Genomic DNA, 24,596 nt, shown 5'->3' with positions numbered 1-24,596 from the left:
TTTTGGTGTACTCTGTATTTCCTGAATTGAATGTTGGCCTGTCTTGCTAGGTTGGGTAAGTTCTCCTGATTAATATCCTGAAGTGTGTTTTCCAACTCGGTTCTGTTGTCCCCGTCACTTTCAGGTACAGCAATCAAACATAAATTTGGTCTTTTCACATAGTCCCATATTTCTTGGAGGCTTTGTTCGTTTCTTTTCATTCTTTTTTACTCTAGTCTTGTCTTCTTGCTTTATTTCATTAAGTTGATCTTCAATCTCTGATATCCTTTCCTCTGCTTAATCAAGTTGGCTGTTGATACTTGTGTATGCTGCAGGAAGTTCTCGTACTGTGTTTGTAAGCTCCATCAGTTCATTTATGTTCATCTCAAAACTGGTTATTCTGGTTAGCAATTCATCTAACTTTTTTTCAGTGTTCTTACCTTCCTTGCAATGGGTTAGAACATGCTCCTTTAGCTTGGAGGAGTTTGTTATTACCCACCTTCTGAAGCCTACTTCTGTCAATTCGTCAAACTCATTCTCTGTCCAGTTTTGTTCCCTTGCTGGCGAGGAGTTGTGATCCTTTGTAGAAGAGGCGTTCTGGTTTTTGGAATTTTCAGGCTTTTTGCATGGTTTCTCCCCATTTTCATGGATTTATCTACCTTTGGTCTTTGATGTTGGTGACCTTTGGATGGGGTCTCTGAGTGGACATCCTGTTTGTTGATATTGATGCTATTCTTTTCTGCTTGTTAGTTTTCCTTCTGACAGTCGGGCCCCTCTGCTGCAGGTCTTTTGGTATTTGCTGTAGGTTCACTCCTGACCCTGTTTACCTGGGTATCACCAGCAGAGGCTACAGAACAGCAAAGATTTCTGTCTGCTTCTTCCTCTGGAAGTTTCGTCCCAGAGGGTCACCCACCAGATGCCAATCAGAACTCTCCTGTATGAGGTGTCTGTCCACCACTACTGGGAGGTATCTCTCAGTTAGGATACACAGGGGTCAGGGACCCCCTTGAGGAGGCAGTCTGACCCTTATCAGAGCTCGAATGCTGTGCTGGGTGATCCACTGCTCCCTTCTGAGCCATCAGGCAGGGACGTTTAAGTCTGCTAAAGCTGCATCCACAGCTGCCCCTTTCCCCAGGTGCTCTCTCCCAGGGAGATGGGGGTTTTATCTATAAGTCCCTGACTGGGGCTGCTGACTTTTTTTCAGAGATGCCCTGCCCAGAGAGGAGGAAACTAGAGAGGCAGTCTGGCCGCAGAGGCCTTGCTGAGCTGCGGTGGGCTCTGTCCAGTTTGAACTTCCTGGCAGCTTTGTTTACACTGTGAGGGTAAAACCACCTACTCAAGCCTCAGCAATGGCGGACACCTCTCCCCACACCAAACTCCAGCATCCCAGGTCAACCTTTGATTGCTGTGCTGGCAGCAAACATTTCAAGCCAGTGGATCTTAGCTTGCTGGGCTCTGTAGGGATGGGACCCGCTGAGCCAGACCACTTGGCTCCCTGGCTTCAGCCCACTTTCCAGGGAGTGAACAGTACTGTCTAGCTGGTGTTCCAGATGTCACTGGGATGTGAAAACAAAAAACAAAAACAAAAAAAACCTCCTGCAGCTAGCTCAGTATCTGCCCAAATGGCTGCCCAGTTTTGTGCTTGAAACCCAGGGCCCTGGTGGTATAGGCACACCCAGGAGGGAATCTCCTGGTCTGTGGGTTGTGAAGATTGTGGGAAAAGTGCAGTATCTGGGCCGGAGTGCACCATTCCTCGTGGCACAGTCCCTCACAGCTTCCCTTGGCTAGGGAAGGGAAATCCCCCGACCCCTTGCACTTCCCAGTGAGGCGACACCCCACCCTGCATTAGCTTGCCCTCCGTTGGCTGCACCCACTGTCCAAGCAGTCCCAATGAGATGAACTGGGTACCTCAGTTGGAAATGCGGAAATCACCCGCCTTCTGATCTCAATTGGAGCTGCAGACCGGAGCTGTTCCTATTCGGCCATCTTGCCAGCAAATCTGATTTATAGTATTTTTAAAGTACCTTTTAGAAGGCTAAATTGTTATCAGTCATTCACAAGTCAGTGGAAAACTGATTTAATCAGATTGTTTTCTTTTCTAATAAAATTGTTTTTTAATTTTGAACCTTTGTGGGTACATAGTAGGGGTACATGAGATGCTTTGATACAGGCATGAAATGTGAAATAAGCACATCATGAAGAATGGGGCATCCATCCCCTCAAGCATTTATTCATTGAGTTGCAAACAATCCAATTATATTCTTTATAAGTTAGTTTAAAATATACAGTTAAGTTTTTATTGACTATAGTCACCCTGTTATGCTATCAAATACTAAGTCTTATTCATTCATTGTATTTTTTGTACCTATTAACCATCCTCACCTTTCCCCCAGACCCCTACTACTTTTCGCAGCCGCTGGTAACCATCCTCCTACTCTCTCTACTCATGAGTTCAATTGTTTTGATTTTTAGCTTCTACCAGTAAGAGAGAAGATGCGATGTTTGTCTTTCTTTGCCTGGCTTATTTCACTAACGTATGATCTCCAGTTCCATCCATGTTGTTGCAAATGACAGGATCTTATTGTTTTTTTATGTCTCAATAGTACTCCATTGTGTATACATACCACATATTCTTTTCCCATTCATCTGTTGATAGACACTTAGGTTGCTTCCAAGTCTTAATTGTCAACAGTGCTGCAACAAGCATGCGTACACTTATCTATTTGATTTACTGCTTACACTTATCTATTTGATTTACTGATTCCTTTCTTTTGGGTATATACCCCACAATGGGATATGGTAGCTCTATTTTCAGTTTCTTGGGGAACCTCCAAACTGTTCTCCATAGTTGTTGTACTAACAGGTTGTTTTCCTTTCAGTGCTGGAGAACAGTCGTATTGAGGGAACAGGACGTGAGAATGAATGAGGAGGATGGATATGTAGAGCGCTCCTCAGGTGTCTGTATAAATGTCTCCTAGCTTCTCTTAGAGGGAGATCTTAGGACACTAAGAGGGTTCTGATATCGGGGGGAGAGAGAAACTGGGTAACAGTAATTAAGTTCAGGAAAGAAAGCAGGAATGTTTATGATAACTTCATTTATTGTAATTCTACCAAGAGCCAGTCCTGAGTCCAAGAATGGGAGAGGAAAAGATCTAATTATCCTTTCTTCCTCTTCTACTTTGGCCTCTGCTTTTTGTCTCACATTTGTTGTTCCCAACAGTCAACACCTGAACAAGTATTTTGAACACTGGAGTTAAGTAACATCAGTTAGGTGGCAACTTGTGAGTGTTCAGAACAGAGGATGGTGCTGTTAAGTCACCTGAAATTTAGATTTTTGTTTAATATTTTTAAAAATGTATGTCATGAATAACGGTTGACTTACCAACACAGTTTTAGAAGGGAACCTATTAAAACCTAATAATAATAGTTACGCTTTGTTGTTTAGTGAAGGTGTTTATTTTCCCCCGGTGATATTTGGTTTCCATTATTTTCATCTGGAGGAATATGCTGTTATTTTCCTGCAGACTTTTTCCTTCCTTTTCTCCTTCCTGCCATACTTGGTGTTTCTCTCTCTGTATTCTTTTCCTTTTCATGGTGTCCACATTTTCCTCTCCTCCTTCGTGAAGCTTTTTCTGTTTCTTCCCTCTGTTTCACCCTGTTTTCTTCCCTCTTATAAAGTATCTAATCAGAGTTCCTTGATTTAGCTAACAAATAAATAGAACTTTCGGGCTTTTGTTTAATTAACAATGAAAATTACTGAAAGAAATAATGAACATAAAAATAAACATCATGAAGATGTAAATTAAACTCCATAAAATTTGGTTTTGAATAAAATTGACAGAGGAATGAGATCTTGACAAAATGTAATTCTTCAAAATTTGAATCACAAAAATTGAAGTTGGTAGAAATATTGATCTTAGAAAACTCAATATGTTTAATATGGACAAAATTGATAAATGAATCAAATTATCATCATATAATTTTAATAAAAATGAGCTGATCCCAGTGAAAATAATTTCAGTGAAACAAGAATTAAAATGGGAAAAAATAGTGTAGTTAATAGTGCTGTATAAGAAATTGATGAAGGAATTTAATCAACTCAGTTGAGTATATTCCAGAAATTTGTTAATGACAAAAATATATCTGTACTGACAAAATTCTGTGTAAAGTGCTTATATTCAACATTCTAAGACTCAAAATGCTGGAACAAAATGGCAGAGTAAAAATACCAGGAATGAATATCCTAATCCCCTCATTTAATCCTCATAGCTGTACAAATTAGGATAACAGTTTCCTGAGATACAAGAGTAGTTGTGGTCCAAAGAGTTTCGAAAGTTGGTAACTGCTTGAACCAGGTGCCTGGTTTCAATTCATCACAATAATGAGGGTACCACACCTTTTCATGGTATCTATCTGGAACAAGTAAAATACTTTGGATATAAAAAGATTTTGTTACATGACAAAATTTAGCACTGTTAAATTTCAAATAGTTACAGTATCACAGGTATAAGTGTGATATTCTAATGAAAAAGCTAATAACCTATTTAATTATTCTTACGTATAGGTTAAGAAAGTTATTGACCTAGGCCAGGCGCTGTGGCTTATGCCTGTAATCCTAGTACTTTGGGAGGCTGAGGTGGGCGGATCACCTGAGCTCAGGAGTTCAAGACCACTCTGGTTAACACGGTGAAACCCCGTCTCTACTAAAAAAATACAAAAAATTAACCGGGCATGGCAGCATGCACCTGTAGTCCCAGCTATTCAGGAGGCTGACACAGGAGAATGGCTTGAACCCGGAAGGCAGAAGTTGCAGGGAGCCAAGATTGCGTCATTGCACTCCAGCGTGGGCGACAGAGTGAGACTGTTCCAAAAACAAACAAACAAACAAAGTTGTTGACCTACATGGTGAAGCTCCGTCTCTACTAAAAATACAAAAATTAGCTGGGCGTGGTGGCAAGCACCTGTAATCCCAGCTAATTGGGAGGCTGAGGCAGGAGAATCACTTGAACCCGGGAGGCGGAGGTTGCAGTGAGCTGAGATCATGCCACTGCACTCCAGCCTGGGCGACAAGAGTGAAACTGTGTCTCAAAAAAACAAAAAAAAAAAGCAAGTTATTGACCTAACTTTTTTTTTTCATCCATCAGAATAACTGTGATGCTACATCTTGATCATGGTCAGAATCATTGGTTTGAAGGATGGATGAAATTAGTGTCTCCACATGCCAGGCACTGGCAGCTAAATTTAAATATCAAAGTTACCTTCTAATTCTGGAAGCTTTAATAAACTTTTGTCCTGGGGCTAAATGAGACTCATTCTGACCTTGGTTTTGATTAAGAGATTTGAAATTTGTGAGAATATAGTCTTGTAATCTAAAACAGTGCCTAACTACTAGTGGTTTATTGAGAATTGTCCAAGCCAATAATTACAAAACAGAAAAGAAGATATTTCACTGGCTGTTTCTAGTACTCTCTGCTCTGTCCTGCTTCACAGTTACTCACCAGTGGTGTCTAAGCTGACATTCAGAGAAAGTTTGCAATGGACAAAGCTGTTTCTTGGCAGTATTTTCACTCTATTCCTCAGCCCCTTTCTACCTCCCAATTCTCTCTAAAGGTCTGTTGGCATATCAGGTGCTCAAACCATCCCAGACTGTCCCTGGGATATCCTTTAAAATATCCCCTACATGACAGGTGTAGGTGACTCCTTATTCTTTACTCACTGCCCCAGGCAGCCCTCCTGTCTCTTTCAGCCAGGTATTGACACTGTGGTCTTATTTCTCCTTGTATTTATTTGCCATATCAAAAAACTTACCACTTTATTATTTTGATAGTTTATTGCTTTTCTTACCCATGAGTTTCATGAGGGCAGAGATTATGTTTTTCTCCGATCATAGTAGATAATCAGTAAATGTTTATAGAATGACACAATGAATTCCTACTTAGAGCAAATTCATGCTAAGATGTGAATGACCAACATAGTTAATCTTCCCAGATGTTTTTGTACTTTCTAAACAAAAGGTCTACTTCAAAAACTAATGTGTTGTCTTCAAGTAGTGTAACAAAATGGAAAAAAAAATCATTCACGTACTGTGAGGAAAGATATTTTGGAGTACAGGAATTTCTATAAAAGAGTACCATACCATGTGAATGTAAAACCCCAGGGAAAAGTATCTGCCTTAAAAATTGTTGCTGTTTTCAAAAAGGAAATAATCCCATTTTTGAACTTACCAGTTCTCTATAATTTTCTAATATTTTTTTCAGAGCAGGTCTTTTGGGAGGGCCATGGAAGACTCCCATAGTATGGGGGTAAAGATGACATAAGACATAAGTGATAAAGCGACGTAAGTGATTGTTTCCTTGTACTGTATAGGGACTTCTTGTACTGTCTGTCCTTTATAAGGCAAAAGCTATTGTCCATTGTGCTACTATCTGTTAATTGTTGGTTTACTTAACTAAGAGTTTTATGACCCTAGTAAAAACTTAAGAGTTTTAGGATGTTTGGTCTGTTGCTGTGTTTGTTTAAAAACTCCTGGCTCCTTTTCTTTAACGCTGATGAGGTAAAATGCCTGAGTCCTTCTGCATAGCAGGGGGTGGGTAATAAGTTACAATTAGACTTAGCAACTCTGGGCATTGCCTAAATATATAGGACTTTCAGCAGAGCTGCTTTCCTTTAAGCACATTCCATGGAGACAAGCTTAATAGAGTTTCATCTGGTCAGGGAAAACCACCGTTTCTGAGACTGGACAGCCTCTGCTCAATCTCTTCATTCAGTGGCTTTTAAAAATTAAAAAAAAAAGCTTATACACAGAGAGAAAAAATAGAGAAGGGAGAGAGGAGGAAAAAGGGGATAGAAAGTGAAGGAGGGAGAGGAGGAGGAAATCAAATAAATTCTTTTCGCTTTTTGTTTTTCTTCCTAACTATTCATAAGTATAGGAAAGTAAGATATATGTTGTGATAGAGAAATTGGAAAGATGGACTCATTTACTGAGTAGACAAACCCTTCTTAGGCCCCTTTAATGTGCCAAGCATACTATGTGACAAGAATGGCAAATAGCATAAAATTATAAAATTGAGCAGGGAATCAGTCTCATTGACTGCAGAGGGTATGGGGTACTCTAGGAACAAGAAGGAAGATGAGTTCAGAATCAAGTTTGAGCACCGAGTTTTAAAGCTCATCCTCTAGCTCCTGCTAATCAAACAGGTCAGGTGTTTAGTTAGGTCTAAAATGTATTAACTCACTTGCCCCCAGACTCTCTGTTTTGTTAGTAACTGGAGGTGCTCTGATGCAGCTGATGTTGGCCAAACTGAGGAGGACTCTGGACATGAATTCCCAGAGATGCAAATTTCCTCTCAGACCCTCCGGTTCATACTTTAACCACCTCACTGTAGCACTGCAGTGACACTCTGGAAGCCTGGAAAGTGACAGGCAAAAGCAGAGAAGGAGCTTGCTTTATGAAGTATCCTGAAGAAAAGGTTTCCAGGTTTTCATATTTTACTCTGTTGAAATTGTGCCTTAATTTTAAGAAAGGTATCTATTATTTATAGAGTAACAGTTACGTTTTAGTTGAACTCTGGTGACCTATATTTTCCTTCTTGTGTTCCTTATGCGGTTTTACTTTCCACGTGCATCATTGTACCTATGACTCTCCTGGGGATTTTGAAGATTGAAGAGATAACATAATGCTGAGAAAATATTCTGAGCACCACAGAGTTCAATAAGAATACATAAGACACATGAGTAATTATAATAGTAGGAAATCCACTGCTTTTTTGGAGTAACATGCCAAAAAGTGTAAAGTTTTGTGAATAATACCATATATTGTTACTATTACTAGCAATAGTAATAATAATTTACTGAGTACTTACTATGTGCTAGATATAATACACATTTTTTCCATTGAATTTTTAAAAGAAATCCATGAAGTTGAAACATGTTTTCCAGATGAAGATGCTGAGGTTCTGAAGAAAACGTTAAGTAACTTGCTTAAGGTTTTCTTCCTCCACATCCCATGCTCCGACCCACCACTCCACCCATACTTTATATCCCCATTTTATGTTGCTACCTGTTCTTTTTAATGCTGACCACATTTCCAGAAATGCGCTAAACTACCAACCTTAGCTTACTTAATCCTTCTGGCCAACCTTAGGAGAGGTAGGCATTGTTTTATTTATTTGTTTTTTGTTTGCTTTGTTTTATTTTAGCATTTCTTTTTTTGTATGAGACATGGGGCACATAGTGAATAAGTGACAGAAGTCGGATTTGAACCCAGGATGTGTCTGAATCAGAACACCTCGGCATTTACTATTGTGTTGTCTTGGAACCAAATCAGTTCATGCTCAAAAGCTCTCAGTGTTTCCCAAGGCTCTTTTAATGAACTTCAGAGTCCTTTATGCACCTTACACTCCCTATGTAATTTGCCTGTGCAGAATCTTGTAGCTTTCTCTTCCTCAACTTCCCCTTGTTTGCTCTGGTAGCCCCACTTGCTCTCTATTCCTTGAACTGACCAAGCACTTTTTCTTCCTTGGCCTGTCCTCATGCTGTGCTTTCTGTCTGGAGTCAATCTCCTCTTTACCTCTTCTTCTTCCTTTTAGTTTAAGGGGTGTTCCCTCTGGGAGGCCTTCACTGAGCCCCAGTCTAGGTGTGTCCACGACCACATTCTCTGTGAACTGCTGTTGGGTGATGTCTGTGTTCTGACTATCCTGTAAGCTCCATAAAGTCTGAAATACCATTGACTGCTGTGTTCCCAGTGCCTGGCACATGGTAGGAACTCAACAGATCTTTATTGCACAATGCGTGGAAGGAATGATCGTCTCGAAATTCTAGTTCACCTGGACCCCGACTCCACCCTCCTGTTGCTGTTTTTGTTTTCCTCTCTACTCCCTTCAGCTCTCTTCTTACCTCTGCTCCTGGAAGTTTACGCCCGTGGTGCCCTCTCCAACTGCTTTGGAGATGAACTAATCTGATCCCCAGCTAGATATTAGCCCCTTGAGTGCATCACAGTGTACATATTTGTTGGATTGAAGCAAATTGATACCATAACTCAGTCTTAAGAAGGTTTATTTCACAAGGGTCACAAGAATTGAATCAAAGGGCTGCTTCAAAAGTTTCTTTTCTGCTAAATTACAAATCCAGACTTGGCCAAGACTGTATCTAGAATGGGCCAATTTAAAATAAGCCCCTGATTTGATCCTACTCCTGGTGAGGAGTAACCTGCCTTTCAGAGATCCCTCCTGGTACCTACGCTGGGTAAAAAGATTTTTAAAAAAAGACTAGCTTTCTCTTTTTGGTGTGAACTTTCTTAGCTGCCATGTTGTTGAAAGTAGCTCAGGAATTGAGAGCTCAGGCACTGACCTCTAACTACATGGGTTCAAATCTTCCACTACTTATGGACTCTGTGTTCTTAGGCACGTATTAGGTCTTGGTTCTCTCATTTGTGAAAGCTCACAGGTTTTTGTGAAGTGTAAATGACATGACATATATCAAGTATGTAGCAGGGTGCCTGGCACATTGTCATTATTCAATAGATGATAGCTATTATTTTTATTATAATATTTTATACCTAAATGATACTCTGTGTTTGGAGAACATTTTCACTTACCCTGTTGTGGTAGATGGAGAAGTAGCCCATAGGAAACCCATATAAGTGGTCTTCTTTTATAAATAAAGAGGCCACGTATCTCCAGTGTCATTTTTGATAGGCTAGTTCTCAGTCTTTAATCTCTTATTTTCTTCAGAAAGATCCATAGCGTGATAGAAAAGAAGATAGGAAAGCTGGTGGGTCAACAAGCTCATGTCTCACTGGCATGGGCTTCTGTCCTTATGGTCTATTTCCAGTATTGTTTCAGTTACAGTTAAAATTCCCTCCAGCATCTCAGCTTCCGACACATTTCTTGGGAAGCTATTCTTTTAACATATTGCCATTAGGAATTTTTTCTTGATATAAAACCTGAATTTTCCTTTGCTTAATTTAATCCCTCTTCACATACACCTCGGACCTCTTTAAATAATTCTTTTCCCTCCCTGCCTTTTGCACCTTTCAGTTACTTGTAGAGAGTTGTCATAGCTCCCTTTGGGCCTAATCCTATCACTGTGATTCATGTTGGGCAAGCTGTACATTTTGTAATAGTCTATGGGCATATTCTAAGAATGCTGTCTTGCTGGAATAAAAGCAATTCTCCAGTGGTATTATCCAAACCTTATCATCAATAACAGCTACTAAATGTGAAACAAAGCAAGTGACTTTTTTTCTGAAAACAAAGAAGGTAATGAACAGGAAGTGGTGTTTACCTTTTAATATTATTATTCTTATCAATTATGAGAGTGCCTCTTGTTATCAATAATGTAGTATAGAATTGTCTTTATTTAATCTATGGCCTATACATACAGAAGGGAGTACTACAAGTATAACTCCAAATGGCAGATAAACCAAAAGAAATTTTATTTTTTAAATGTGAAGTGTGTGTGTATGTCTGTATGTGTATTTGTGCACACATGTGCATGTGTGTCTGTGAATATGGTCTTCCGGGACTTTATACAAAATATTGAAGGAGAAAAAAGAAAACTAAATTGAAGAGACATGAGAAAGTTGTTGAGCTTCACCTGTTATAATGGGATATGGACCTCTTCCCAAGACTTGAAAGCCACAACCCTTCCTTTATATCTCTTCCAATCAGAAAGGCTGAGATACAAGGAATTTGAAAATATGCATTTGATACTCAACAAGCATCTCTGACAAGTTGGAAAGTGAAGAGGAGGTTCCTTGACCTGTGAGTACAGGAGGAAATTATTTTCTGTTTTCCTATTGTCTTTAGGAGCTCCATGCAGCCACTGGCAGGCAGAGAAGAACAGGGAATATCCCTTACGAATGGATTTCTGACTCTCAGGCAGTTTACCCTCCACCTTGAGACAGTCATAGAATATTAGAACTTCATGGATAGGAAACAGTATAGAAATCTAGTCCCTTTTGAACTTACCAAGAAAGGAAACGAAGGTTCAGACAGGAAGTTATGTATTTAAGGTCACGAAAGAAGTTGAAGCAATGTGTTGTTTGAGCCCAGGCTTCTTTTCCTGGTTGTCCAGGGGTCTCACTACTAAAACTCACTCCTAGCTTGATATTTACATTAAACTTAATAGCCCATCATGACAAGTAAATTGAAAAAACAGATTGAAATGGGTATGAACTCAGTGCTCCTTTCTAAAATAGATCTTTTTAATCATTATAATTTGTGAGTTAAATGAGGGAACTTAGATGTTACTTAAGTTGATGATCAATTCCATTTTCCTCAAAGCAACAGAAGTGTTCCTAAAACTATGAGTACAGTGTATTTACCCAGGGAGTCCCATCCTGCGTTGCTACCCCAGTGATCTACTGTAGTCTCCCCATCTAGCCTCATTTCCTGCTAGACTTTTCTCATCTCTGCCTTTCCTTGTGCTTTTGACTTCGCCCAGAATGTTCCTTTCTTTTAACTACATCTGTGGTGCCTTTATTGAAGTATTTTTTTGCCATGGCCTTCTTCAGAACTCAGTCCAATGGCATGCTCAATAAATCTGGACCATTTAACCACCTGTCCTTCTGTGAGATGCTCTACACCTTGTTCTGCCATAGTGAACTCAGTTTTTTTTTTTTTTTTCCTTCAGCTGCACACACACTTGTATTTATGACCCAACACTGTTCTCCTTCGTAGCTCTGTTCTTGTCTTTCTTCCTTAGATTGCCTCATTTCCTCACAAAGGACTGCAGACTAAGAGCCTCTTCAGAATTATCTGGCCTCTGGGATCCCTTGTCCGCACTTCGCTCCTGTAGGGGGCCTCTTTTCAAGCCTTAAAGTCTTGAGGGTAGAGTCAGAAACTCTACTTCTGTCACAAACCCATCTGAAATGCTCCATTTTGAATGCAACTGCATACGCCAACCTGACATAACCTCTGTCTCCTTGGAATTGTCACTGTCTTCTTTTAAGGCATTTATGCTTTTGTTTGCATCATATTTGCATATGTTTTGTAACTGCTAACTTAAAAAAATTAATTGTGGTAAAGTATACATAACATAAAATTTTACATATCCAAATCATTTTTAAGTGTTACGTACATTCACATCATTTGTGCAGCCAATCTCCAGAACTCTTTTCATCTTGCAAAACTGAAACTCTATACTCATTAAACAATTCCGCATCCCTGTCTCTCCCCAGCCCCTGGAAAACACCATTTTGTGTTTTGTCTCTATGAATTTGACTACTCTAGGTACCTCATATAAGTGGAATCATATGGTATTTGTCTATTCATATTGGCACTTTCCACTTAGCTTAATGCCTGCAAGGTTCATCTGTGTTGCGTCATGTGACAATATTCCCTTCTTCTTTAATGATAAATAATATCCATTGTATATATATATATATATACCACATATGTATATACCACATATATATATATATACCACATATATATATATACCACATATATATATATACCACATATATATACACCACATATATATATATACCACATATATATATACCATATATATATACCACATTTTATTTATCCATTCATTCATCATCATTCATGATGGGAGGTTGCTTCTGCCTCTTGGTTCTTGTGAATTATGCTGCAGTGAACATGGACGTGCACATACTGTCTCTTTGAGACTGTGCTTTCATTTCTTTTGGGTATATGTCCAGAAGTGGCATTGCTGGGTCATATGCTTAACTCTCCTAAATTGTGAGCTGATACTATGTTACGAGACTTGAGATCAATGACTGGGTCATTTTCATCTTCACATCTTCTTAGCCTCTATCACAGTGCCTCATCATGGTAGGTACTCAGAAGCTGTTTGTTGATTGAGCAAATTGATAAATCAGTGAAGCAAATGTGTTACAATATTGAATGTAAGTGACTTGTATAGATTAAAATATTTACTTCTTTTATATCAGAAATAAAATAACAGGGAAAGAATATATAGAAAAATACATTCAGTTACTACATATCTGAAAAACGAGAACCCAAGAGCACTTTATGCATTCTTATGTAGTGATTATATTGGTAATTTTATGAAAGGTGGTTGCAGTTTTATACAAATTTGAAGGAAAAAAGTTAAACTTTCCACCTTCCTTTTTACTTTGTATGTAAAGTATTAAGAAATATAACCCATTACCTACTAAAATTCTCAATTGTTTCCAGAATAGTGAAAGTAGCTGTTAACAATAATAATTGTAAAAATATAAAGTAATCTCAAACAGGTTCATGTTTTGTGTAATGATCAGACAACATGAGTAAAAGCAGCAATTATGTGTTTCTGGGCCACACTGGAGGTGGAAAACAAGAAAAGCATATGCTACAACTGCATATTATTAAAAAGGCAATGCTTTATATTTACTTTGCACTTAAAAGTTTGAATGATCTGGGTAATAGAAATAGACAATATACATGCTTTGGAATACATTAAAATTGCACATGCAGTAAGACAAATTGCTATTTTATAACCTTTCCACAATGTAGCAAATTTGTACCTCTGGCTTAACTCATGATAAATTTGCATAACATTTACTGGGGTTCTTCACTGTGCTAGTTCATTTTTCAGACTCTTTCTTAGGGGTGGCACCATTCCGTTATAGAAGTCCAAGGGTCTGCATATGAAAAGAAAGGTGGGGTGGAGAAGAAATCTAGGGACAAAGATCTGTAATCAAACAAGCTACATAAACCTCAGCAGAAAACAGTGGGTATCAAATAAGATTCAGAGAAGACAAGTCCATTTTTACAGTGGGCTACTCCCATGGGTAACAGGCCCATTCCCTGTTCTTATCTTGCTTCCTTCTTTTATGTCTAGGAGATCTCAGGAACTCAAATCCTGTATTAGTCCATATTCATTCAGGTTCGGTTTATAGAAGGTACCTTGATCTGGTGAATTACCAGGGAGAAGGACTTTGTAAATCAGCCACAACCACAAATCAACCAGCATCTGCAAAGAAGAAACTTAATTGATTTTAAAAGATATTAGGCTATAGATAGGTGAGAATTTGATTTAAACTCAAAATTATAGACAGCTGTCCTGGGTAGTAGCTGATGGACATGTTGTTATTTTATTGCTAGGGAACATTTTTTCTACCTGGTTGATGTAGTTTGGCCCTATCAAGATGGGACTGAAATATGTTAATTTAGATAGTGTACATGCTTCTACCTTTAAGACAAAATAAGTATATACCAGTGAATACATCTTTTGTATGCATTTACCTTGCTTTATTGATTTTTATTGCATGGTGCAGCCAGCCTTTACTGTCCCACAATTATTCCCCAGTATCCATATCTGCTGGTGAAGTTGATGTAGAACCTAGAACCCAAAATGAAAAGACTTCATTACTATTTTGGGACTTTAGGCAAAGAACTTAATTTCTCTGGGCTGAATAACAATGTGCTGGACAAGTTGGTTTCTGATGCTGCTTCCAGCTGTAAAATTGTACGTTTCTCTGTGACAGCATCAGACCTTGTTCATGCCAAGTGAGACTACTGCACAGTCAGAGTAACTGAAGAGTTGGGCAAGTACTTGAGTTCATATCATGTGTAAAAATTATCCAAGAGAAGTGTAAGGTGCTTGCAGATAGTTCCCCCCAACATCTGCTATTGAACCCTTTGGAGGTATAGTTCAAACCAATACTGTGTTGTACAGTGCCCTTAATACTGATTTCCAATTTATATCTGTATTTCTCCAGAGGACCTGAGCAAATTACATGCTGATCATTTCTTATTAACCATATTTTTTATTATCCAAATGCTGCCTCTCATTTAACTTTGACTTATGACAGCTCCGTTGTATATCAGCAAATACATTTTTTAAAGCACAAAATCTAAATGGAACCATGTCTTTTCCTCATGAAATATGGAGTCTTTTTATTAAAAAAATTTAAAATCCCAAATATATACACTACTTTGAGCACCCCAACTTTCTTGAAGGAGATCAAATAGAATAAATATATTCAATTTTGCTACATAGAAGGTAAAAGTAGTTAGTATAAGTCACAAAAATATAATGAGTCTAATTCTTTTAAACTCCAATTGTTTCCCCTAAATTTTCCTGAATGTGACAGGCTTCCCTTCAAGATCAGTAATGTCCCAGGAATGTGGCAGTGCAAATAAATGGAAATACAGTAGTGATTTATACTTCAGGGGTTAGGGGTCTGGTGCCCAGTCAGAAAGGGCCTGTGCCAGGGACCAACAGTATAATTTGTAGAAACACATATTCTTGGAATTATTGGATTCAAAAGGAAAATTCTTTCCTGCTTTTTTGTGTTTTGCTGTTATCTTAAGAGGTGTATGGATTTGATTTATGAACAAGTCCTGCTGTAAATAATAAAATAATAAAATGGCATGTCAGCAAGGGATAAAGAGTTACTTACAGAAGTTAAAGTGGAATTAAATAACTCTTGAGTCCATTTGTAAAAGTGCCTGTGTTCTCAGTTGAATGGTAGTAACTACTGCGTGAAGGAAGTTGGTTTGTCTTATGGATAAGGTTTTTATAAGTACTTAAAATGGAATTAGCATACACCCTTTAACCACGCTGATTTTTGTTTATCCCTGCAACATATTTTGAAAGCTTTGCTCTCCTGTATAAGCCAGTAGAAAGCACACCACTTGCACAGCATTTAAAACTCAGATATAAAGCATTTCTAGCACATTATGGATGCGCTATGGGGTTTGAAGTTAATGTGAATGTCAGGCCAAAGTGGGGAGAACTTTTATAAGATACTGAATAAGAAACTCCTTTGCCATTTACTATGAGATGAGAATAAAAAAGGAGGACATAGAAAAGGCAGCTATTTTAACTTCTTCAGATATATCCAGGGAAAATACCTTGTGTTAAAAACAGAAGGAACTAGAAAGTGTGTAGCCGATTTCCTAGCCTGTGGTATTTTATGTTCTGGATTGCCTTGTTCAAGAAAAAAAAAAATTGGTAAATAAGTTGCAATGTAGTCCTCTGTATTTTTCCATGAAGTGTTAGATTTTTGTAGAATATGTGCATAGTGTTTATGAATCAGAACCTGAATCATAAATAAAATGTTAATTTGTAGACACATTTAACTGTGGAGCAGATGGAAAAATAGGAATGTGTTAGAAAACTAGGTATTTGCAGAAGCTAATGAAGTTAATTGGTCTCGTTTGACTACCTTATTTTCCCAAACCCCCCAAAGACTGGGCTTTTTTATTTCTTTAATTAAAAATGAGTTTGGTATGTTAATATTATAACCTTTCATATTTTCCTAGTTTTCTATATAAATGTCTTATTTATAGAACCGCCCTTAGGAGTCCAGTATTAGTAAGAACATTAGTAAACTGGGAGCAGTAAGAGGGGTGCTAATGCTATACAAAAGCTATTAGCCACATACATTGCTATAATATGTGCTTTTACACCTTATTATTACTTCCCTGTCCTGTTTCTTTTTGATTACATAGAGAAAGATCTATTTTCCTTTAGCTTGAAAACGGTACAAGTAGAAATACATAAAATAATGATTGTGGAGCAGAATTTAATTTTTAAATATCGGTACTTGAACATATTTTGATTGGGTAAATTACATGGTAAACTCCCATTGAACTATCACCAGTGTGAAATCAGAGAAATCACAGCCCTGAGTTAATCAATACCATGTGTGTAGATAATTTTCCCTGAATTATTCCTTGTATAAGGAAAGGTTCAAAATCAAAATATTTAGCTGTTCACCAAAGAGTGCTTTTTAATTAGAGCTTTATGTTGCGGCTGCCACATTGGCCTGTATAGTGGATGCTGAATGTAGTGGCGCATACTGCAGAGGGTTCTGGGACATTGTTTCTCTAGTGTCATCACTAACATATTGCATTTGTATTGATTGTCTATGATTTCTGTATATGGATGATTGAGTTTGAGCAAACTACTTAGGGTTTCAAAGGATTTGGATAATGTTACACTGTAGGGCTGGAAATCTCTTTGAATCTTGTATTGCAAAGGGACAAAGTCATAGTTTCTGTGCATTTATTAGGCCCCTGCTGTAGAAATAGGAACAATAAACCATCTTTTTAAAGTTAAGAGATCTTGGAATGGGCAATTCTAATAAATCCTGGGTTTAAGGAGAATGGTACGTGTTGTAGTACCGAAGTTGTTTATTCATCTGGAATGTATTAGAATCTTGATTAATAAGAAGACATCTGCAGTTTTACATAAAAAGCAGAGCAGGCCGTTTGGCAAATAGAAATGAGAAGGGAAAAAGAAAAGCCAGTTCCGTCGAATGCTGTTGTTTCATTTTGACCACCAAGCGTTGTTATTCCTGATATCCTGATAGTATATAGCAAATCGGCATTTTCCCCCTGCAAAACTGCAGTAGAGAATTAAGATCTGTAGTTTTGAGAACAGGTAGGTCCTTTTAAAGACTTACATGGGAAATAATATTTGTCATTTTATTTTAGAAAACCCAAGTGGAAGAAAGACAAACCTCAGTTATTTGAGTGTTTCATTTACATGATGTCAAACATATATATGGATACTTGCAAATCTAAAATTTAACATCTCATGGAATATATTTTCACTTTGAATACATTTTTCTTAACTTTTCACTTAAGAATGAATCACTTAAGAATCTCTTACCCTCACAATCATTTTTTAACCAAATAGAGAGATATGATTTTTACATAAGACATTTTAAATTTCAAGATGGCTAAATGATCTATTGGAAAATACCATGGAAATTATTGCGTTTGAGGGAAATCGAAGCCAAAGCCTGTAAAATGTATATAATTCACATATCAACAGGATGGCTTCCTAAATTCTGGGGCATTTTTCAAAAGGGAATGATAACATCGGAGTTCACTATTTGGAAGATAACACATTTGGCAGCTAGTTTCTGAAGAATCTGGCACCCATACAGACATTAATCTCTAAGGCCAATAGGTGAAAGATTGTTACAGTCTTGCTGAAGGCAGAAATTCATGCATATTGCAGTCATTCTTATGGGAGTAAAAGGAACAAATTCTGACCAATTTAAAATATGACAGTTTTAAAGAAGAAGGACCAAAACTAAGGAAAAATAGCTTACTTCAGATCTATTCCACAGTAAATATGGCAAACAAATTGCTGATGATAATTTTTGTATCTGGTATTGGATAATTGCTGAAAGCTGAGGGATGGCTCTTTTTGGCCACCCAGTCCCAGACAGCTAAGTAATATAAAACAGATTCTAAAAACAGCCTTGCTTAATAGGAAAGAGTGTGAGATTATGTAACTTGAAGGGCAATGGACAAATGAAAAATGATTTTACATTTTTCATTGGCAGATCACAAGGTCAGGAGATCGAGACCATTCTGGCTAATATGATGAAACCCCGTCTCTACTAAAAATGCAAAAAAATTAGCCGGGCATGGTGGCGGGCGCCCGTAGTCCCACTTACTCCCGATGCTGCAATGCTGAGGCTGGTGAATGGCCTGAACCTGGGAGGCAGAGCTTGCAGTTAGCCGAGATTGCGCCACAGCACTACAGCCGGGGTGACAGAGCGAGACTTGGTCTCAAAACAAAATAAAAGAAAAATTATTTCACAGTCATTAGCAGAGTTAAATTTATGTAATGTTAAAATATCGGTTATTTCAGAATACGATTGTCAGCTTTCAGCCTCTGTCCCCTGCAAGTGTAATATTTTAGTAAATTTTAGGCAGAGTACAATTCTTTTATTTTAGCAAAGACAACAGAGATAGAAAGTAAAGAAGACCAGGAATGGTGGCTCAGGCTTGTAATCCCAGCACTTCAGGAGGCTGAGGTGGGCAGATCACTTGAGGTCAGGAGTTCGAGATCAGCCTGGCCAACATGGCAAAACCCCATCTCTACTAAAGGCACAAAAATTAGCTGGGCATGGTGGCATGCGCCTGTAATCCCAGTTACTTGGGAGGCTGAGGCACGAGAATCACTTGAACCCAGGAGGCAGAGGCTATAGTGAGCCAAGATCGTGCCATTGCCCTCCAACCTGGGTGACAGAACAAGACTGTCTTAAAAAAAAAAAAAAAAAAGGAAGAAAGAAAGTAAAGGCCCGGTGCGGTAGCTCACACCTGTAATCCCAGCATTTAGGGAGGCTGAGGCGGGGTGGATCACGAGGTCAGGAGATGGAGACCATCCTGGCTAACACGGTGAAACCCCGTCTCTACTAAAAATACAAAAAAAATTAGCCAGGCGTGGTGGCGGGCGCCTGTAGTCCCAGCTACTCTGGAGGCTGAGGCAGGAGAATGGCATGAACCCGGGAGGCGGAGCTTACAGTGAGCCGAGATCGCGCCACTGCACTCCAGCCTGGGTGACAGAGTGAGACTCTGTATCAAAAAAAGAAAAAAAAAAGTAAAGAAGTATGGTGCCATAAATATTTATTGTTGCTGTGTGAGAGAGGGTTGTTAATATATAAGACAATGCTATAATTCAAGGATTGTCAAACTTTCATTATGGAAGTCAGCATGTAAATATTTGAGGTTCTGTGAGCCATATGGTTTCTGTCACAACCAGTCAACTCTGCTGCATTGAACAACTCATATTCAATATGTGAATGAATAAGAATGGCTGTGTTCCAGTAAAACTTTATTTACAAAAGCAAGAGCATTTGGCCTATAAGCTGTAGTTTGTTAACCTCTCTTAAAATAGATTAGTTTAGCATTTAGTAGGTTCTCAGTGTTCAGTGATTATAATAGTGCTCAGTACTTGAGTTTTTAAATAAGTGCACACTTGTAGTTGTATCCCTGTCTGACAGAAGGAAATTTGTATGCATATGCCAGTGCCTGCAAGGTCTTACATATTTACACTGTTATTAATGACTAATTAATGAAGTAAGTGGGAAAGGTGTGTAAAGGTTCTTTATCTAGATAAAGTTCTTTAAATAAAGCTAGAAAAGTACACAGGATAAGAGGATTGTTGTAAATATCAATATAGCTTTTCAAATTAATACGTTAACTCATGTTATTTAGAAAACCATAAGGTTATCTTTGCCTAAATGTCATGATGAAGACGTTTACGTTTTAAAACCGCCACTACGTAAATGATAACATCATAATATACATTCAGTGTTGCCAAGTCTTTTCCAGGAGAGGCAGGCCGAAAGGCAGGTTAGCATGTAGAATCATTCTTGCTTCAATATTCTGTTGTCATTTTTGCAGATGTTCTTCCTGGGTAAAGCTCCATTGGTGTATAATGTTGTATTTCAGATTCAGAGGTGTTGTTGCTGACCTAGAGTCTGTGGGACATACATGTCAAACTCCTTTTTTATAAGGGTGCCTATTTTGTTCTAACTCAGCCAAAATAGAGTCTTCTTTTAACCTTCCTATCAGACGTGTGTTTGTGTGTGGTGTCAAGATAGCTGACTTTAAGTAGAAAAGCAATCTGTAACATTGGTATTGAGTCCTGTTGTTTCTGACATTTGGATTCAAAACTATGGTTTTTATCCTAATACCCTTCTTGCAAACATTTGCAGTAAACCAACCATATAGTGACAATAGTGTGACAAATGGCAGGGAACTTGGGAGGAAGAGACATTACAGGCATTTCTCCTTCCCTCATCATATATAATTAGTCACTGAGTCTTTTGGATCTATTTTTCTAAACAAATGAATGCATTTCCTTCACTCTGTCACAGGGCTACCCCTTCACTTTAGGTTTTTTTGCCTCTCACTGGACCATTGCCATAGCCTTATAAGCGGACTCCCTGCCTCTAGACTTCATCCAGTCCCTCCTACTCCAAAGGGCTCTGGTGAAAACCATCTCTGCTAATTGAAATCCTTCAACAGCTCTGTCTCTGCTGCCTGCAAATAAACTTGGGGCCGTAAGCCATTATGATCAGGCTCTACTTCCTCTCACAAATTGTATGTTGTAGTCCAGTGGCACTTGAACCTGGCTGTAGTGTTGCCTGAGAAACTTCAAAAAAATACTAATCTAAACTTCACCTCTAGTGCAATGTGATAAGAATTTCTAGGAGTGGAGTAGAAGCATCAATATTTTAAAAAGATCTTCAGGCAATTTTAATGTGCAGCCAAGGTCAAGTTCCTCTTTGTAGTCATTTTACACCATTGATTCCCTGATCACAAATGTTTGCGTTTGTACATACTATTGTTTTCCTGCCTGGAAAACACCTGCTTATTCTTTAAAGTTCAACTCAAAGAACACATCCTCGGTGGCTATTGTATGTTCTACAAGATTGTTTTGGTGCTTCTTCCACAGAACACCCACAACATTTCTGTAGAGGGGTCTATTACATTCCTGATTTCCTTGTGTTGTAATCATATGTTTACATGTGTGCCTCTCCCATTCATTAGTCAGTGAACTATTCATTCTAACCATGTATTGTGTCTTGGTCAATTTTGTATCTGCTGTGCCTCTTCTGGGTCTCACCCATAAATGGGTCATCGGAATATCATTATGGAATTGATGAATGCATCAGAAGAGCAGGACTGGAGTGGTAGCTAGAACACACCTGAAAATGTATTCACTAGTTCATTCAGTGGGCTTCAAAATTATCTTTGTTCCAATGGAATATTAGGTAAAAATAACTAGTCTGGGAATGGGTGTTGTCAAGCAGGAGAGTCCTTAGGATGAGAAGCACTATGGAACCCCTTCTGTGGGTTGGCAAACACAAGGTCATGTGAACACAGCCCAAGTAAAGACTATGGTCAAGATTTTGGACAAGAGAGGCGACAAAGGGAAGAGAGAAAACATCAATAATAATTGAACTGAATTCTCTCTTAGGTGGGGAAAGGAAATCAATGCTCACATTAAACTGGCTGTAAGGTAACATACTAGCAATGTTAGCAAGCCCACAGATAAGACTGGAAAATTCACCAGAAGGCAACATGTTGCTTAAAGAGAGGGTTGGAGGGTGGTGGAAAGAAGAATGATGCAAAAGAGCCCAAAGCAGTAACTGAATAGTCTTAACAATAGTAGCTACATTTTGGGGTTTTGATAAGTCTTTGCCTACAACAATATAAAATATAGTGAACAGATTAGTTGGATGGGGGAAAAAGGAAAATAGGATCAAACAGAAAAGAAATCTATAAAAGAGAATGATTCTTGTCTATTTTAGAAAGTTAATCTATCCCTACAATTGATTATGGTGTTATACGCACTGAAACAAAGGGACCTTCTACATTATGAATATTCACAAAATATGAAGTGTAATAGCTTTTGAGCAGCAAACTCATTTATAGCTATTTTAAAGCTTTTTTTCATAAAGAACATAAGACTTTTTTTCTTTCTTTTTTTTACATTTATTTATTTATTTATTTATTATACTTTAAGTTCTAGGGTACATGTGCACAACGGGCAGGTTTGTTACATATGTATACATGTGCCATGTTGGTGTGCTGCACCCATTAACTCATCATTTACATTAGGTATATCTCCTAATGCTATCCCTTCCCCATCCCCCCACCCCACAACAGGCCCTTGTGTGTGATGTTCCTGTGGCACAATCGGTTAGCGTGTTTGGCTGTTTTCTTTCTTTTTTTAAGAGAAGGGTCTCTGTCACCCAGGCTGGAATGCAGTGACACTCACAGTAACCTCAAACTCCTGGGCTCAAGCAACCCTCTTGCCTCAGCCTTCTGAATAGCTGGGACAACAGGCACGTACCATCACACCTGGCTAATTTTTAAATTTTTTGTAGAGATGGGTCTCACTGTGTTGCTCAGGCTAGTCCTGAACTCCAGCCCTCGAGCCATCCTCTTGCCTCAGCCTCCCAAAGTGCTGGGATTACAGGTGTTAGCCACCACACCCAGCAGAGCACAAGCCTTTTAAAAATATAATATGTACATTTTTAATACTTCTGTACATATTTACAAAAAAACAAGAGTGGGTGAAGAATCTCATTTCATATACCTTTGATCCCAGTGCCTAGCAAAATGCCCATTTGATGAACAAATGGGTAAAATAATGAATGAATAGACTTGAATACAAGTTACAAAAGCAATTGGGACTGTTTTGTCTCAAATAAGCCACCTTCTTCCCTGTCTTGCATCATCTGTCTAGCTGCGAAGTGAACGCATGAAGCTTAGACTAAAAAGCATATGAGTGTTTGGGTGATAATGATGTGTCCATGGAGGTTCATCACTTGTAACAAATGTACCATTCTGGTGGGGAATGTTGATAATAGGGGAGACTATCCGTGTGTCCAGGCATGGCTATATGGGAAATCCCTGTACTTTCTGCTCAGTTTTGCTGTGAACCCACAGCTGACCTAAAACATAGTTTATTATTAAAAAGCACAAATTCTAAGCTGTGTAGTCAAAAAATTATGCATTCTAAAAAGTATTCATTGATGACCCACAATAAAATTAATGGGATTTTAAAAACTCTCTTCCTCAGAACAGGAATGCTGAGGCTAAACAACCTTGGAAAAATGAGGTCAATGAAAATTTGCTATAGCAAAGTTGATTCATTTGTTTTCCTCTATTTTCAAAACCACCAGTTAAAATACAGGCAGTTCACAGCTTATAAATAGATTATCTCCCAAAAGTTTATTTAATAAGCCGGTTTCTTGGAATTCACCACATATTTTTCAATGGAGCGGTACAGTAAGTGGGAACTACATTTTAGGGCTAGCCCATGTATATATTTAAATATATAAGGTTGGTAGAACAGGGCCACAGAATGCAGCTGTGCAGTTTGTGAACTGCACAAAGGTCCCCAGCAATGGGGTGAGGAGACGGAAACCTAACAGCAGTGCTTGCAGTCACGACCAGCAGAAGAAACACTTAAAAAAGTCATCTGTGAGGAGAGTACCTTTTGGAATTTCTCCTCTTAGAGGGGATTGCCTTTTGCAGTTCACTTAAAGATACCTCTGGTTTGTGTTAGAGAGTGCTGGAACAACAGTAAGTTGTAAGCACTGTTTAGATGAGAATTTGAATTCTGAGTTTTCATTAAGGAAATTAGACTTGCATTTCCCCAGGATTCAGTGCCAGAACAGAGACTCTGGGTCCCTTTTCCTACATTTCTTGAGCACTGGGAGTAACACCTTTCCTGGCTCCTCTAGAACAGGAGGAGTGGCAGACTGGGGAAGCTGAAGTTGTAGTGGTCAGAGTCTCTGTGAGGTCTTAGGCTTCCTGAAAGCAGGGACTGCTGTGGGGGAAGTAGCTGTAAGTACAGTGGCTGTTAAAGGAACTCTGATCTTTGGATGTGGGGTGGTATAAAGGGTGAGTGTGTGTGTGTGTGTGTGTGTGTACGTGTGCACCTGCATACACAGCTTGTGTGTTAGAATGTCTCTGGGAAAGTTGAAACCAGGAGAACTTCTGCACTGGCAGAGTAAAAACTGCTGGTGTATGGTGGGGTCCCCTGGCCCTGCATCTGGTGGGGCAGGATGGCTATGATTTCCTTACTTACCACTATTGGAAGGAAGGTAGTCTTGGAGTTTCTCAGTGGACTATGGCGAGGACTCAGCTTGGGGAGAGTGAGAAGGTGAAGGTGTTGGTGGTTCATTTGTCTGTGTCACATGTAAGTTTGTTGTTCTGAAGCCAGTGAATTTATGCGGTTGAACAATAGATTCATATCATCACAGAGCTGAGTTTAAAAATGCTATGAATCAATATGCTCTGTTTTCATTTGCTTTTTCTAAGTATTTTGGTATTAAGAAAACCCCTCCCCCCAAAAAACATCAAGTC

At 38.6% G+C, this 24,596-nt stretch overlaps 1 protein-coding gene across 12 annotated transcripts in view; it reads left to right on the top strand.

Annotated features, from left to right (window-relative positions):
- ZNF521 (zinc finger protein 521) overlaps positions 1-24,596 on the top strand; it is a 344,704-nt gene that overhangs the window by 83,459 nt on the left and 236,649 nt on the right. For 2 of the 12 annotated variants that reach the window (XM_063716867.1, XM_063716866.1), the window contains exon 3: positions 10,650-10,742. The exons of the other annotated variants lie outside the window; for them this stretch is intronic. The gene's annotated coding sequence lies outside the window, so the exon portion shown is untranslated. The remainder of the gene's footprint in view (positions 1-10,649; positions 10,743-24,596) is intronic. 12 annotated transcript variants of the gene reach the window in all.

This window comes from Pongo abelii, chromosome 17 (genome assembly GCF_028885655.2).
Source record: "Pongo abelii isolate AG06213 chromosome 17, NHGRI_mPonAbe1-v2.0_pri, whole genome shotgun sequence".
Classification (NCBI taxonomy): Eukaryota; Metazoa; Chordata; class Mammalia; order Primates; family Hominidae; genus Pongo; species Pongo abelii.
The sequence above is the reverse complement of the archived record's forward strand: the minus strand, read 5'-3'. Positions and strand labels throughout refer to the sequence as shown.